Raw genomic sequence first — 18,901 nt, 5'->3', positions numbered from 1 at the left:
ATTTGCAGTAAAGCCTTAGGGCTTAGGTGACAGAGAAGAGGATTACACAATCACGTGAATGATTCCTGCAAAGATTCATCTAATATATATTGTCTTATTTTTACATATTAATGGTAATACAGGATGCATATAGATTTTTAAACTTTGCTAATTTTCTAGAAATTGCAAGAAATATTGGTTTTATTCACTCAGCTATGCTCTTCAATATTCTGTTTTAAGGAGAATAACTGTACAGAAGATAATTTCATTTCTTATAGATGCAAATAACCAATAGTATAATTTTTTTTTATTATTCAGTGATAGTAGTAAATTCTTGGAGCAAATCAGCCAAAGAAAATTGGAATTTAAAAGTAATTATAAGGCATATAAACAATATATTTGTTTATATTGTAGAAAATATGTTAGACACTTGAATTATTTCTGTAAATTAAATGTAAAGTTTCATGAATTTATTTATATTAAAAATTATTAACAATCTATCCACATATATAATATGTAAACAAATTAGCAACATTATATAAATGTACTAATATGACTGTCAATCTAATATTATACAGTATATAATTTATAATATATATCATAACTGGAATATTCTACATGTACCAATTCTGAGAGCATATGTAACAGAATATACATACTATTTTATTATTTTTTAGAAAACACAATTAGTGTCCACAATTAGAGAAAAATTAGAACACAATTAGAGAAAAATTTTAATCGCAACTGAACCTTGACTAAGTGCTAGGAGTGTTTCAGTAGAACTTATATTTCCAGACATACTCAAGAATTAACTATAAAGTCCAGGCAGGTATGACGTTTTTAGAATTTTACACATTGAGGTAACTCAAACTGCAGGGAATAAATAAGAAACTTACATTCTAGCCCCAGGGCAGATGTTGTTTCTTACTATCCATGTGGTTCATTGATTATGGATCAGATGAAAAGTCAAGGAAATATAAACATGTCTCAATGCTGCTATGGCTTCTAAAAAATCAAGACACACAAAACCAGTAAAACAAACAAAAATAACTGTATAAAGAATTTGCATATGCAATACACCCAGGAAAAAATAAAAACACAATAGAGGCTTCCATAACAAACAAACATTCTCACAGTGAAAAAGCCGGTCTCATTACACCTACACCCCTACACACTGGCACACACACTGCACCGCAAAATCTCAGTTCTCAACAGGTCTCACGGCTGCAAAACTCGTGAGCAGAGCCCTTTAGACTGATGGCTGCACCACCAAGGAAATAACCAGCCTACTCTGGAAATGATCCGATAGCAGAGGCTTTATCGCTCTGAAACTGCAGGAGGGGAGCAACCAGCAGGTAAAACCTGGGAAAAGATGGCCTGTCTCTAGTTTTCTTCTAACTTGGCCCTGAAATTAATTGATATTACAATATTTTGCAACAAAGATGCCTTCTAAAGTTAAAGAGAAAAAAAGAAATGCTGTAGCTTTTCTAGCTGAATTGTTAATTTCCACAGTTTTTTTTTTTTTCCCCTTTTCCCCAAATCAGAATTATTTCTTTCAAATGGCTTATGTTTTCGAAGTGACTGAATCTATAAAACATGGGGCCTTCTCTGGTGACTCAGCAGTAAAAGAATCCATCTGCGGTGCAGGTGAGGTGGGTTCAATCCCTGGGTCTGTGGGCAAGATCCCCTGGAGAAGGAAATAGCAACCCACTCCAGTATTCTTGCCTGGAGAATCCCACTGACAAAGGAGCCTGAACAGGCCACTGCCCATGGGGTCGCAAACTGTTGGACACGACTTGGCAACTAAACCACCACCACCAATGTACTTTTTTTGTTTTGCTTTCTCCCCCCTCAAAAAGCATTTAAAAAATTCACGTTTGTTTTTTGGGAGTCAATCTCCTAGGTAATTTTACTTATTTTATTTTCTACTATAATTAGCAAATTATATGTATACATCTGCCAGTATAATGCAAAATAAATGTAGTCATAGATATATGAGACCAAACGCTTCCCTCATCATAAATGTTGATTTTTTTTTTTCAGGTTTCCATAAAGAGGCTCCCTTTTCTGTTAATTTCCTGCTGTCACTTGGCATACTGTACATCATTCTCTCCTTGTCTATTTACTCTAATTTATTTCCAAAAATTTTTCAAGATTCTCAAACTTATTAGTTCGCGAAATGTAGTTCTCAGCAAGCAGATAGTTGCTTGTATCTTTCTATGGACAGTTTGGATAAGTTATTGCCAAAATATGTACAAATTCTAAGCCATAATATTTGCTCCTGTCACTTAAATTTTCCTGGATTCTGCTTTGTTCTGCTAAAATAAATATAAAAATAAAAAGCATGCACATATATGTTTATATAATCTGCTATGCATATTTTCTATCTACTTAAACTATAATTTTAAATACTTATATTTATCATATATTATTTTGTTGAATAATAAGATATATGTGACAATGTGGACAGAATTTATAAATTCATTTTTAACACTAGAAATGTGGAGAGCGCTGTAAGAATCTATATTTTTAATGATAAATTTAAAAGACCATAAAAAAGGAAACATGTGGGCAATATTAGAATCTAGTTATTTTATTTCTATTTAAAATTTTTTCTCATTGATATATTACAAAAACTCTAGATTTAAGTAATTACTGTACTAGTAAGCTGGTTTTAAACAAATATTTGTGCTTTTAAAATTTATAGTGGTAAATTAGCATTTAATTTGTAGTGATAGAATGTTAATTTGTTTAATTTTTAAAGCAGAGAGATTAGCAAAGATGGTCTTAATTCTAGATTGAACTCTATTATTATCTATCAAAACTGAGAATTTTCTGTCACAAATATGCTAAAAAATCTTTAAGCCACCTTTCTAGTTCTGATATATGATATTATTATATTATGTTTTAATGTTTTAATTATAAAATTACAGTTAATATAAATATATAGATCTCAATATAAGAAAAAGCAAAAACTGCCAACGACACTAAAACTTTCTTGACTACTAAACTCTTTCCTCCTGAAGTTTACCTTCAATAATACTTTGTATTCCTCCAAATATGTTATATATTTATGTTTATAAACACAATCAACATGGAATTTTATAGTACCATGTCTTAATATTCAAATCTTATTCAACTTTATACATTTGAAAAATTTAAAAAGGTTTAACATCAAAATAAAACAGTGATAACCATTTTATGTTGAACGCTCCTAGAAATTGGGGAAACAGCATTGATGCCTCTAAATTAATATATTTTGTATCCACTTTCTCCTCAAGCCTGGGCTCTGGCAGTTTTTCTGGGAACTGGACTCTCCGAGAAGGTCATGCTGAGACCTTAGACTGACGTCTAAGGTGACGTCATGGTTAATGCCATGCAATTCAGTACAATATTCTTCACTTTGTGAGTGACTCAGAGTTTTGTGATGGATATAATTTTAAACCACCTCCTGAAATATATATATATATATCATCAATACAGAAATGAACCTACAACCTGTGATGTGACTCTAGAATATTGTTAAGTCAAAGGCTGATACTTGGAATTTTTTTTTTAAGTTCAGAGACTCCTCCTGAACACTTTTTGTTGTCTATTTCAGTGATAAACTAAGGTCAGTTTCTAACTTGAATCTCAGAAATGTTTATATGAGCAAAGATTTCCAGTGAATCCAGAGAATAGAAAGTGTTTTATTTCCCAATATTGGCTGTACTTTCCTGTGAGACACTAAGAAATGCAGCAGAAAATTATACAAACCCTAGTTTCAGGACTTTATCTAGCTGACCAGAGACAGAGTCAGGGGTCAATATGATATTAAGTTCAAGATCAAACTAAAGACATGAGGAGTAGTAGTTGAAATTTATCTAGAATCAGTAAACTTGGTCAGTTTATTTTTAAAACAGGCTGCAATATTTTTACCCACTTTTCCTGTACTTAGAGAGGAATTGAAAATCAATTTTGGTGAGATGTGCAATCTAATATTTGGAGGCTGTAGTAAAATCACTTTCTATCTCTACACGTTGTTATGTTTTAAGTAGGTTTAAAATGTAATATTCTAGGAAGAAATGATATTTTGATTCTGTGTCTAAGCTTATATGAGGTCTAGGTCATGTAAACTAATCAGTAAAAATTTTATCCTGCTTACATAGGAAAGAAAAAAAACGGCATGTATTATTGGAATACCAATTCAGTGGATTTCTTTTTCTCATGAAAAGAAGGCACACACATATGTGTTCACTTTCAATATCTCTTTGGTTCAAAAAGCCAGATTCTTGATCCCAGAGTCTTGCTGAAAAGATGGAGCCTGGGAGCACTAAGCAAATGGGCTATTGAGAGACAACAAAATGAGGAGAGAAAAAAGGGAAAAGAAGAAAGGGAGGGAAGGAGAGAGGAGGGGAGAGAGGGGAAAAGGGAGGAATGAGAAGGGGATGAGTGGGGGAGGTTACCAGGGGAAGGGAGAAAGAGAAGAGGAAAGGACACCTCACAAAACAAAAGCCTTAATGTGGACTGCAGGGCACTATTTGTTGAGCCTATTCAAGGGCAGAAATCTTGCACAAAAGTCTTTTAACATCAAAGAAAACTGATCCACATTTTATGAGTTTTGTTCCTTTGGGCACAACCTGTGTTTGTCCATCTTTTCATTAATTGACTCAACTATTTAAAAGTATTTATTTAGAATCTTCCATGTTTTAAATTATTTGCTAGGCCCTGAGGATATTTTGGACAGGATAAAAATGTTTCCTCCTTTCCTGGAATTGTACAGTCTGTCAAGATTAGTAATCTAGGATTTGATTAATTCCCAAATGAGAATAGTCCATGCTTAAAGCATAATATTTTTCTATATTACCATATAATAAGGGCAACTAAGCGTAACTATAAAATATCTTAAGCTTCATGTGTCATAAAAACTGAAGTTTCAACTTCAGAATCTAAGATTTGATCAATCACTTTCTTTAGATACTTAAGGCATTATGTTCTTACAAAGTACTTTCTAAAATATACATGGCTTATGAAGATGCTAAGGATCGGATTTCACTGTGAATATAAGATTTCTAGAAGGGACTGACTCAGACAAAATTAATGAGGAATCTGTCACTTAATGATAAATCTGGAGACAGTCCAGGGCTGGTGAGGTCTAGTAACCCCCCAATATCTTTTTGCCTTTCTATGCTGCCATCCTCAGGGAAAACCAGGCAATCACACAGTGACAGCCATGAGTGTGGAAGGAAGTAGAAATACAAGTAGCCAATAGTCAGTGTGGTCAGGTGTGTGTGTGTATTTTTTTTTTTTTTAAGTACTTCCCCAGAAGCCCCAGTGACAGGTTATAAGGTAAGGTCAAATAGTAACCTTAACTACAAAGGAGGACAGCAGATGTATTTTTTGAGCTTAGTAGATTTCCTCTTTGTTCCAATAATATATGATTTATCTGAGCAAAGAATGAGAAATACAAGTAATGGATAAGAAATGAGCGATTTCCCCATCACACAGTGACACATGTTAATTGGTTACACCTGAGTGTTGACAGTTGCATGAAGGCGAGGAAACTATTTGCTGAAACATGGGAATCTAAAAAAAGTGCAGTTCCTCCCAGTTTTCTCTGGGACTCTGTAGGGACACACACACACACACACACACACACACACAGTCTAATATCCATTCATCACATAATTACCTCTCTCCTAAGGAGTCTGTAAAAATGCTACAGTGAATACAATAGGTGTTCCATTAATATCTTGACAGCAGAAAACAAAGAGTCAAATACTTATAAACCAATAGGATTTATGACTTTAAGCTATACTTAGCTTACTTTTTGTTACCAAATCAAGTGGCAAAAGAAAGAGAGTTAAAAGAATAGGAAAAAAAAAATATGGAGTGTGATTACTGTCTGACAGGGTTGACAATGATGAAGATTCATTATGGCTAGTACTTTGAACATCTTTACTGAGCAATGGATTACTCATAAATAATCCAACACTAGTGTAATATTGGTTACCATCATTTTAGTTAAAAGATGCTAAAGGCTTATTAGATAACAATCTGTTTCTTGGCTTTTGCAGGCTAGAGTCCCTTGAGACAACACATAACACTTGATCTTAGTCAAAGGCCAAGAGGAAACAGTCATGATCTACATTTGAAAACATATTAAGAATCTGTGGCACATACTCAATTATGAGTAGATAGAGCAGCAAAAAAAATGTAAACATATGCTAGTATAAATTATTTTAATATTTTTAGGGGAATAAAGACCACGAAGTTTATACTTCATTTCTGAACTTTGTGGTTTCCAGTGACCTTATTGTTTACTTTATAATTCAATAAATAATATCTCATTTCTCTCACATGCAATTGTAATGAATAAACTTAGATATTTCTAGTAAAATCTGATTTCTAATTCATCACTAATCTATTTTTTAAAGGTCTACAATATTCAAAATGTCTACAGTTGGGAACAGAATATTAGGTCTTTTCTCTAGAAACAAAAGCTTATGAATTTTAAATTATAGATTTTAAACTCTGAGAAGGATATATGAATTATCCAAATACAAAAAAAAAGCTATTTTAGTTATTATGATTTTTTAAACTATAATTTGTACTTTCTATACCTTGAAGATTTTTAACTTTGATTTTTCAAGTGACTTTTCTCACTTATAATAAAAATACATGGACATTCCTTTATTTTGGTGAAGTTGCTTGGTGCTATATAAAACTGCTACTCTTGAAGAGTTGGAAGACCAAAGACAACGTAAGAGCTGGAACTGAATATCTCATGAAGAATGCATTGTCTTTTCCAGCTTCCAATGCAATGGGCATTTGTTTTGTCTCATTAAAAGTACAACTAGTTCCTTGGTATACATTTTTACTTCACTTTTATAATTTCCATCTAAAGAAGAAAACAATATTATTCCTACTCATTCAAGTCTGGCATGCATATTTAGCAATATTTGGTCTTTGTTGACAATCAATTTAAAAAAGTGCAACCATGGAGAGATTACGGAAAAACTCCTATGTAATAGGTACTGTTCTAAGCCCTTTATAACTACTTCTCTCATTTCAATCCTTCGGCAAACCAACAAGGTAGGTAAATTTATTTCTTAATTATTATCATCATGTCACAGATAGGAAACTGAAACATCAACTATTAAGTGACTTTTCTTTAGTAACACAAGAGATATCATTGAAGGCAAACCATTTAATATCACAGTAATCCAAGTCAATGACCCAATCAGTAATGTTAAAGAAGCTGAAATTGAACGGTTCTATGAAGACTTACAAGACCTCCTAGAACTAACACCAAAAAAAAAAAAAAAAAAAGATGTCCTTTTCATCATAGGGGACTGGAAAGCAAAAGTAGGAAGTCAAGAGATACCTGGAATAACAGGAAAATTGGGCCTTGGAGTACAAAATGAAGAAGGGCAAAGGCTAACAGTTTGGCCAAGAGAACACACTGATCATACTAAACACCCTCTTCTAACAACACAAGAGAAGACTCTACACATGGACATTACCAGATGGTCAATACTGAAATCAGATGGATTATACTCTTTGCAGCCAAAAATGAAGAAGCTCCCGTACTGTCAGGAAACAGGAGTAGACAGTGGTTCAGATCATGAACTCCTTATTGCAAAATTCAGACTTAAACTGAAGAAAGTAAGGAAAACCACTAGACCATTCAGGTATGACCTAAATCAAATCCTTTATGAGTATACAGTGAATGTGACAAATAGATTCAAGGGATTAGATCTGATAGACAGAGTGCCTGATGAAATATGGATGCAGGTTCATGACATTGTACAGGAGGCAGGGATCAAGACCATACCCAGAAGAAGAAATGCAAAAAGGCCAAATGGTTCTTGGAGGAGGCCTTAACAATAGCTGAGACGAGAAGAGAAGCTAAAGGCAAAGGAGGAAAGGAAACATACATCCATTTGAATGCGGAGTTCCAAAGAATAGCAAGGAGACATAAGAAAGCCTATCTCAGTGATCAATGCAAAGAAAAGAGGAAAACAATAGAATGGAAAAGATTAGAGATCTCTTCAAGAAAATTAGAGATACCAAGGGAACATTTCATGCAAAGATGGGCACAATAAAGGACAGAAATATGTATGGAACCAACAGAAGCAGAATACATTAAGAAGAAGTACCAAGAATACACAGAAGAACTACACAAAAAATTTCTTCATGACCCATATAACCACGATGGTGTGATCACTCACCTAGAGTGAGACATCCTGGAATGCGAAGTCAAGTGGGCCTTAGGAAGCATCACTATGAACAAAGCTAGTGGAGGCCATGGAATCCCAATTGAGCTATTTAAAATTCTAAAAGATGATGCTGTGAAAGTGCTGCACTCGTATGCCAGCACATTTAGAAAACTCAGCAGTGGCCACAGGACTTGAAAAGGCAGTTTGCATTCCAATCCCAAAGAAGGGCAACACCAAAGAATGTTCAAACCACCACACAATTGTGGTCACCTCACACATTAGCAAAGTAATGTTCAAAATTCTCCAAGCCAGGCTTCAATAGTACATGAACCTTAAACTTTCAGATGTTCAAGCTGGATTTAGAAAAGGCAGAGGAACCAGAGATCAGATTGCCAACATCCATTAGATCCTAGAAAAAGCAAGAGAATTCCATAAAAACATCTACTTCTGCTTTATTAATCACACCAAAGCCTTTAACAATGTGCATCAAAACAAACTGGAAAATTCTTCAAGAGATGGAAATACCAGACCACCTGACCCGCCTTCTGAGAAATCTGTATGCAGATCAAGAAGCAACAGTTAGAACCGGATGTGGAACAATAGACTGGTTGCAAATTGGAAAAGGAGTATGTCAAGACTGTGTATTGTCACCCTGCTTATTTAACTTATATGCAGAGTACATCATGCAAAATGCCAGGCTGGATGAAGCACAAGCTGGAATCAAGATTGCAGGGAGAAATATCAATAACCTCAGATAAGAAGATGATACCATCCTTATGGCAGAAAGTGAAGAGGAACTAAAGAGCCTCTTGATGAAAGTGAAAGAGGAGAGTGAAAAATCTGACTTAAAACTTAACGTTCAAAAAACTAAGATCATGGCATCTGGTCCCATCACTTCATGGCAAATAGATGGGGAAACAATGGAAACAGGGACAGACTATTTTCTTGGACTCCAAAAGCACTTCAGATGCTGACTGCATCCATGAAATTAAGACACTTGCTCCTTGGAAGAAAACCTATAAGCAACCTAGATAGCATATTAAAAACCAGAGACATTACTTTGTTGACAAATGTCCGTCTAGTCAAAGCTATGGTTTTTCCAGTGGTCATGTATGGATGTGAGAGTTGGACTCTAAAGCAAGCTGAGTGCCGAAGAATTGATGCTTTTGAACTGTGGTGTTGGAGAAAACTCTTGAGAGTCCCTAGGACTGCATGGAGATCAAACCAGTCAATCCTAAAGGAAATCAGTCCTGAATATGCATTTGAAGAACTGATGCTGAAGCAGAAAGTCCAATACTTTGGCCACCTGATAGGAAGAATGGACTAATTGGGAAAGACCCTGATCCTGGGAAAGATTGAAGGCAGGAGCAGAAGGGGATAACAGTGGATGAGATGGTTGGATGGTATCACTGACTTGATGGACATAAATTTGAGCAAGCTCCAGGAGTTGGTGATGGACAGGGAAGCCTGGCATGCTGCAGTCCATGGGGTTGCAAAGAGCTGGGAATGACTAAGCGACTGAACTGAACTGAGGTAAGCACTGAAATCTGAAACTGTGAGTGGAGGTCCTGTGTCCACAGCCAATGTGTAGTATGATCTTCTTAAAAACCAAATTCAGTCCAATTTAGTCAGTAGTCAACCTAGGTTTTTAATGTGCAAATCATTGCTGCAAAGTGTGCTGAAGTTCAATCCTCAAAGAAAGCAATCCACATCAAACCTTGTAACAGAAGGCATAATATAACAAGACTAATAATAGAAAGTGGTAAAGCAAAATATAAAAGGAGAGATGAGATAAGTGATAAAGTACGTTGCAGCCACCTATAGGAGACATATCATGAAGAATGTTCAGGTATACTAAATTTCCTAGGGACAAATTTAGAGTAATGGAGTTAGCTTTTTTTTTTTCTTTATATGTACTCTAAAGACAGGAGTTCAAATTCCACCTCTGCCACTCATTGGTGATTTTAGGAATATTATTTATCCTCCCTGAATTTCAGTTTCTTGTTATTTAGAAACTGAACATATATTAGAGAGTAAAACAAAGATTAAGGGTTTAAAGCATGAATAGTTTGTGCTATGAAATGTATTATAGTAAAAGTATTAAATTTCAAGCTCTTTTCATCTATTATTTCACTTTCTAATGTAATGTGTATTATCTGTTTTATGTATGACAACATTGAATCTGAAAGTAGTGAGTGATAAAAAGTTAAGACTCAAATGTCTTTTTAATACCAAATTTCAAAGTTTATTCCCTAGTCAGAAAAGTCACAATAGGCACTAGCTAGATCCCCTATATTTTCACATTTGAAAAAAATCATTCTAATTTTCTTTAGTTTCAAGGAGATAATTATAGTTATGTAGAAAAACTGATTTTTCCTATCTATAATTATGTCAGTGAAACAGCTACTCATATGATCTATAAACAAATTTATTTTCCTCTCTCTTTTAAAAAGTGGTTTATTCATTAAAATACTATGCCTTATTTGAGAATACTGAAGTTTGGCTCTGCTACTATTTTTATGAACACTTTCCTTTCAAATTTTGTTATTGAAGAAGAGCTTTTACGAATCAAAGATTCAAATCTTTCCTTGTAGACAAAATTATAGCATCCTACCAATTACAAAATTCTGGAGTGTGGAATGATCACATTATACAGCCACTGCTGATAAATCAGCTGCATTTTCTAGTATTGCTAAATAAAGCAACTTGATTGAATGACCATAAATACCATCTCCATCCTCAGTGGGGAATTTGGGTCTTGTGCTTCCCAGTTGATGAGACTTGAACGGCATTACAACAAAGCCTAAACAAGCTTTTACTCTAAATTTTTAAAAATTTGTCAGGATCGTTGTTTCATTAAGCGGCATGCAAACATCAGATGCTTTAGCACTTTTAGACACAGTAGCTAAGTCCCTGATCAAGACAGACGGGTGATCTTGCTTAATGTGGATTTGCCAATCTGATTATTTCCATAGCCATGCCTCTTTAATTGCCTCAAATAACAAATACAGTTTTCTATTTGATTTACCTGTCCATGACTCCCCATGACTAACAACACAAAGAGTCAACTCATTGGAAAAGACACTGCTGCTGGAAAAGACTGAAGGCAGGAGGAGAAGGGGATGACAGATGACGAGATGGTTGAATGGCATCACCAACTCGATGGACATGAATTTGAGCAAGCTTCAGGAGATGGTGAAGGACCGGGAAGCCTGGGATCTGCAGTCATGGGGTCGCAGAAAGTTAGACACAACTGAGCAACTGAATAACAACAAATTGTTAAAATGACAAGGAAATTTTACATCAGGGCTCAATAATCTGAAATCTGTAACAAATTTTATTTCCCCTGTCTTTTTCCTCCCTCCCTCTCTGTAGCATTGTATTCTACAAACACATTTAATGCAAATGGTTGTTTTTTGCAGATATCTAAATTATAATCTCACTTCTATTTGGAAGAAGGCCTAGGTATAATATGATAGGTTTGATGTTTCTTCAGTTCACTCAAATTAAATTCTGTTTCTATAGTTGGACACAGTTTCCTCCTTTTTATAATCAGTGTTTTGAGAATCTCTGTGTGTTTAGAAACATTGTCATCTTGGGCCATCCCTTGGGAAAAAGATGGCATAGCAATCAAAATTTGTCTTTTGTATGCCATATTTCTCATATTGCTTTCTTTCCCATTTGTGATTCCTCTTCTGCTAGTTAAAGCATACAGCCTATAGTTTCTTTACTTAATCCAGATAAATTTCATTTGTAACTGTTCTCCATTCCCATAAATTACAAACCCATTCTACTGATATATTTTGAAAGCATGCACATGTTCATATATTCACCAACATGCACAAATGTCATGCCTCCCAGTCCTCATTCTTACAACCTAAAAACCCTGGATATCATAAAACAAAGAAGCATACTAACACTCTGAAAGATGTAAAGAAGAAAGAAGACTGTCTAGAGACTTCACAGACATAATGGTGAGTCCCCTGTGTTTCCTTTGCTTCATATGTCCCAGACAAGGCAGTGCAGAGACCACCACCTAGAACTGTCAACAGGCACACAGCAGAAAAGTTCAAAGAAAAGTCTATTATCCCTATGAAAAATCCCCACATAAAATGAAAACCAACCCAAAAAAAAAGCACATACACACAAACCACAAAAAGATCAGAGAAAAGCCTATTCTATTAAAAAAACAAACAAACAAACAATGAAACAACAACAACAAAAATACATAAAAACAAATAAACAGAACAGGGCAATCTAACAACAGAATGTGTTTGTCAATACTCACCTTATTTCAACCAAACACCAACAGAAAAACCATGTTATGGTATTTCAAGATGCTAGAATTGGGAGAAACTAGGAAAAGGGTACTTGGAATCTAATTGTTATTTCTTAGAACTGCAGGGAAGTCTACATTTTCTCCATATAAAATTTCAATTAAAAATGGGAATTTTGTTTCAAGTTCTGTGCTACCTGCAGATTAACATATCTAAGTGTTTTTGTATTTCAACAGATATCTAAGCTTTAGAGTAGAAGTTCAAAGTGCTCATAGAAGTTCTACCTCCAAGCAACAGGACAGGGAAGGCCCTTTCTCACAGAGCCAAGTTACTTCTGAAATCTTATATATTATTTGTTTGTTCAGTGAAATTTTTATGGTGTTTTATTATTTGCATAGCTTCAAGATTATAGAGGTAATTATATTATGGTTCTTATCTACTAACCATGCGTAACTTTGTGGTAAATACATACATAAATTACAATTACATTGTCAAGTGATAAATATAAATGTAGATAAGGAGAACACACCTATGAGAACAGAGAACAGGGAAGGGATAACATAGGTGGCAGCCAATTCCACATAGAGGTAGCTGACTCTACTTTGGCAAAAAAGTATGTGTAGCAATAATAGTTGACCTGATGATGTTTGCAAAGTTCTTCCACTAAGTTTACACCACACTCTAAATGCCCATTCAACAGGAGTCTATCAGTACCTGATGCCATCTTAAATAGGGCAGATATTACTGATGGCATGCTTTAGCAGTTTATAGCCACATTCTTGTTTAATCTAACAAACATTTTATTAAAGTGTATCTTGTTGTTCAATTGCAAAGTCATGTCTGACTCTGCAACTCCATGGACTGCAGCACGCCAGGCTTCCCCGTCCTTCACCATCTCCTAGAGCTTGCTCAAACTCATGTCCTTTGAGTTGGTGATGCCATCCAACCATCTCCTCCTCTGTCTCCCCCATCTCCTGTCACCCTCAATCTGTCACAGCATCAGTGTTTTTTCCAATGAATTTTCTCTTCGCATCACTTAGCCAGAGTATTGGAGCTTCAGCTTCAGCAACAGTCCTTCCAATGAATATTCAGGATTGATCTCCTTTAGGAGTGACTGGTTTAATCTTCTTGCTGTCCAAGGGACTCTCAAGAATCTCCTCAGCACAGTTAGAAAGCATTGATTCTTCAGTGCTCAGCCTGTTTATGGTCCAATTCTCACATCTGCAGGTGACTACTGGAAAAACTGTAGCTTTGACTATACAGACCTTTGTCGGCAGAGTTATGTCTATGCTTTTTAAAATGCTAATTTTGTCATAGGCTTTCATCCAAGGAGCAAGAGTCTGAATTTCATGGCTGAAGTCAATGATTTTGGAGCCCAAGAAAACAAATTCTGTCTCTGTTTCCACTTTTTCCTCATCTTTTTGCCATTCAGTGATTGGACCAGATGCCATGATCTTAGTTTTGTGAATGATGAGTTTTAAGCCAACAGTTTTTGTATCCTCTTTCACCCTCATCAAGAGTTTCTTTAGTTCCTCTTCGCTTTTTTGCCATTAGAGTTGTATCATCTGCATATCTGCAGTTGTTGATATTATTCCTGGCAATCTTGATTCCAGCTTGTGATTCATCCAGCCTGGCATTTAATATGATGTACACTGCATGTAAGTTACCTAAGCAGGGTGACAATATACAGCTTTGACATACTCCTTTACCAATTTGGAAGGAGTCCACTATTCCATGCCCAGTTCTAACTGTTGCTTCTTGACTTGCATACAGCTTTCTCAGGTGTGTCTGGAAGTATTTAAACTAAATCTGTTATTAATCTTATTTTAAAGCTGTAGAAATAATTTGGAAAGTACTGAAGATAAATATGGGAAAAACATATTTGGAAGGTAAATTGAACACCTATGAACTTAAGTTTTGGAAAATATTTGAATCACAGGTACTTGAATAAAAATTATATGTTAGAAAACCAACATAAAAGACATTCTTTCAAACTTTTGGAACATTCATGTGTTTTCAGTTTTCATTGAGTGTGTATACCTACTTATAGTCAATCAAATTTTCCTCACTTTGTGAACCTTGAGAGTATTTTATACCCTTTGTCCACATTATTCAGCTGTTTATCTCTCTTGTAATTTTCACTGAATGATAAATACTGTGAATAATATAGAGTATCTATATTTTATTTTGTTTTCCTTAAAACACTTTTTTTCTTACCAGCAATTATTTTATCTGAGAACCATCTTGATCCATAGTTAGTGATGGTTTCATCTTTGTTATGGCAGGTCTGGTTAAAAAAAAAAAAAATTCTAGGGCTATTGTCATGCTCTATCTAAGGAAGGAACTCTCTGGGTTTCACCTGACTGGCTTGAGTATTCACTGACATCTCTTCATTCTGGGTGGTTGGAATTCTAACATCTTTCAACCTGTTTGAGTTCCTCAAGTTTTTGAGATTCTACTTCCCCAGTAGTTGCTGGTTGCCTGTCCTTACAGATTGCACACTTTTACAGCCAAAAAGCTCCAGGCACTCTAAGCAGCTCCCTCTTATCCAGTACTGCTTCTTGAAAATGTTAGCTTCCTCAGCCTCCCCAAACTCATTGCTGTTTCCTCACATCAATAAGACTCATATATCCTCCTTGTATTTCTCCTTGATGCACTAGGTTAAAGAAATTTCCTCCATATCAAGATCCTGCACAAACATAAGGCTCATTTGTTTCTTTTTTCATAAGAACCACATTTCTAAGATTATTTTCCAATATATCTAAAAAATAGTTATAGATTTATCCAGTTTCCCAGTGTTTTGTTTTTTTTTTTCAAAGGGAAGGCTAATCCTAGTCCAGTATCTCTGTCATGGTCAGAGGCAAAAGTCTCTGGACTCATTTTAAAGGGAGAGCTTACATGATTTGTTCATGAATTGGATATGAGAGATGAAGATAAGGCAAAAATTACTACAGGGCTTTTTCCTTGTTTACTTAGAATGATAAAGCTGCCATGATCGCTGAAGGAGAAATAAGCTTTTATTTGTTTCTGTGATAGGAATGAGTGCAAATACCCAAAGAACTTTCATACATTTTGGGTTTGAAGTACCTGTTAAAATCCATTAGATACACTATCTAGGGATTTAGACATAACTATCCTAAATTTCAGGGAAGAGGAGGAGGATGGTATTTTAATTTGGTAGTTCTCAGTGTGTAGAAAATACAAAAGTCTTGAGACTACCAAATATTCCCCTAGGGGTCACATACACTTAGAAAAAGACACGGTAAGCAGACCTAATGCCTCAAACCTACTTCAACACTTTTTAATAGAAAATGAGCTGTTATTTGAATCATTTTTAAATAAAATTATTTTATTTTACTTTACTTTTCTACTGGCTCAGTGGTAAAGAATCTCCCGGACAATGCAGGGGATGCAGGTTTGATCCCTGGGTCAGGAAGATACCCTGGAGAAGGAAATGGTAAGACACTTCAGTATTCTTGCATGGAAAAACCCATAGATAGAGGAGCCTGGTGGGCTATAGTCCATGGGGTCACAAAAGAGTCGGATGTGACTTAGCAACTAAATAACAATGACTTTTCTACAATTTTGATAGTACATTAGTGGTAGAATTTTTTCTTTTTGTTTTTCTTTGAAGTTGGTGCCCAAGGGCACGGTAACAGGAAGGCAGAAATTAAGAGGGAAAAGGCTAGAGATGATTGAAAACATTCAAATAGATGTTATTGACATAGTGAGCTCAGATTTATTATTTTTCTTTTGCCAGGCTATATTATCCATACATGACCACTGGAAAAATCATAGCCTTGATTAGATGGACCTTTGTTGACAAAGTAATGTCTCTGCTTTTCAATATGCTGTCTAGGTTGGTTATAACTTTCCTTCCAAGGAGTAACTGTCTTTTAATTTCATGGCTGCAGTCACTATCTGCAGTGATTTTTGAGCCCAGAAAAATAAAGTCGGCCACTGGTTCCACTGTTTCCCATCTATTTGCCATGAAGTGATGGGACCAGATGCGATGATCTTAGTTTTCTGAATGTTGGACTTTAATTCAACTTTGTCACTCTCTTCTTTCACTTTCATCAAGAGGCTCTTTAGTTCCTCTTCACTTTCTGCCATAAGGGTGGTGTTATCTGCATACCTGGGGTTATTGATATTTCTCCCGACAATCTTGATTCCAGCTTGTGCTTCCTCCAGCCCAGCATTTCTCATGATGTATTCTGCATATAAGTCAAATAAGCAGGGTGACAACATACCGCCTTGACGTACTCCTTTTCCTATTTGGAACCAGTCTGTTGTTCCATATCCAGGTCTAACTGTTGCTTCCTGACCTGCATACAGGTTTCTCAAGAGGCAGGTCAGGTGGTCTGGTATTCCCATCTCTTTCAGAATTTTCCACAGTTTATTGTGATCTACACAGCCAAAGGCTTTGGCATAGTCAATAAAGCAGAAATAGATGTTTTTTCTCAAACTCTCTTGCTTTTTCGATGATCTATTGGATGTTGGTAATTTGATCACTGGTTCCTCTGTCTTTTCTAAAACGAGCTTGAACATCTGGAAGGTCACGGTTCACGTATTGCTGACCCTAGCATGGGGAATTTTGAGCATTACTTTACTAGCATGTGAGATGAGGGCAATTGTGCAACAGTTTGAGCATTTTCGGCATTGCCTCTCTTTGAGATTGGAATGAAAACTGACCTTTTCCAGTCCTGTGGCCACTGCTGAGTTTTCCAAATTTGCTGGCATATTGAATGCAGCACTTTCACAGCATCATCTTTCAGGATTTGAAGTAGCTCAACTGGAATTCCATTGATCTCCACCAGCATTGTTCACATTCTAGGATGTCTGGCTCTAAGTGAGTGATCACACCATCGTGATTATCTGGGTTGTAAAGATATTTTTTGTATAGTTCTTCTGTGTATTCTTGCCACCTCTTCTTAATATCTTCTGCTTCTGTTAGGTCCCTACCATTTCTGTTCTTTATTGTGTCCATCTTTGCATGAAATGTTCCCTTGGTATCTCTAATTTTCTTGAAGAGATCTCTAGTCTTTCCCATTCTATTGTTTTCCTCTATTTCTTTGCATTGTTGCTGAGGAAGTCTTTCTTATCTCTCTTTGCTATTCTTTGGAACCATAAAGAAAGCTGAGTGCCAAAGAATTGATGCTTTTGAACTGTGGTGTTGGAGAAGACTCTTGAGAGTCCCTTGGACTGCAAGGATATCCAACCAGTCCATCCTAAAGGAGATCAGTCCTTGGTGTTCATTGGAAGCACTGATGTTGAAGGTGAAACTCCAATACTTTGGCCACCTGATGCAAAGAGTTGACTCGTTTGAAAAGACCCTGATGATGGGAAAGATGGAAGGCGGGAGGAGAAGGGGACAACAGAGGATGAGATGGTTGGATAGCATCACCGACTCAATGGACACAGGCTTGGGTGGACTCCCAGAGTTGGTAACGGACAGGGAGGCCTGGCATGCTGTGCTTCATGGGGTTGCAAAGAGTCGGACATGACTGAGCGACTGAACTGAACTTATGCTATATTATCAGCCCTTCAGGGGCAAGATCATTTTGCTTGTTTTTTCTTGCTCTGTGATAATTAGTACAGAACAAACAATAGCCAACTTTTACTTGTCCACAGCTAAGTGCTTATTCTAAGTGCTTTATTAAACTATATTTCACACTAAGAGAACACTTATTATAAGATGCACCATTATTAGTGAACCATTAAGAAAGAAACATCAAGAAATATCTCAGTTGTGACTTATCATCAAATCTATTTTGCATCTCAATTAAGATATATTAACGTGAAAAAAATGCACCTTAGCATTTTTGTATAATTACATATTTTTTAAACCTCTGTTCCCTTCACGGAGGAAAAAGACAAAAAGATGGAAGAGAAACAGAAGCGAAAAAGGCAAAATATACATATGTTTGAAGAGTGCAAGAGGTGTTCAACAAAATATAAGTGAACAAATGTTTCACCCTCTCATTTCTGAGATAAAAGCTTACAAGAGGAGTCTTCCTGGAAAAGTCCCAGGTGAGACTAGTTTAGTTTTGAATTTAATAAAATATAGCTCTTGGAATACATCAAGAAAAATAAAGTTATTCAATTTCATTGCATTTGGCTCCATAATGGTTTCAAGTTACTTCACACTGTGGATAATGTTAGTTTTTAAGCCATGGACAAATGTGATTTTCTGTTTGGTTCCATACCAAACTAATGTTAGCATTTTAATAATTGAATTTGAAATTGCTTTCTTTTGTTTACTGAAGCAGTAGAAGTTCCATCACAAGACTGTAAATCACTTAGGCAGTAATAAAGATGCTTCTAAAGTAAGACCTACAATAATATCTGTGTTTTATGAAAACAAAAGCTGTTTAAATTTTTATTCATAATACTTTTTATGTAATCTTTGGAAGAATTATATCTTGAGCACAATTCCTAGTAGTT

Source organism: Cervus elaphus, chromosome 6 (genome assembly GCF_910594005.1).
Source record: "Cervus elaphus chromosome 6, mCerEla1.1, whole genome shotgun sequence".
NCBI lineage: Eukaryota > Metazoa > Chordata > Mammalia > Artiodactyla > Cervidae > Cervus > Cervus elaphus.
The sequence above is the reverse complement of the archived record's forward strand: the minus strand, read 5'-3'. Positions refer to the sequence as shown.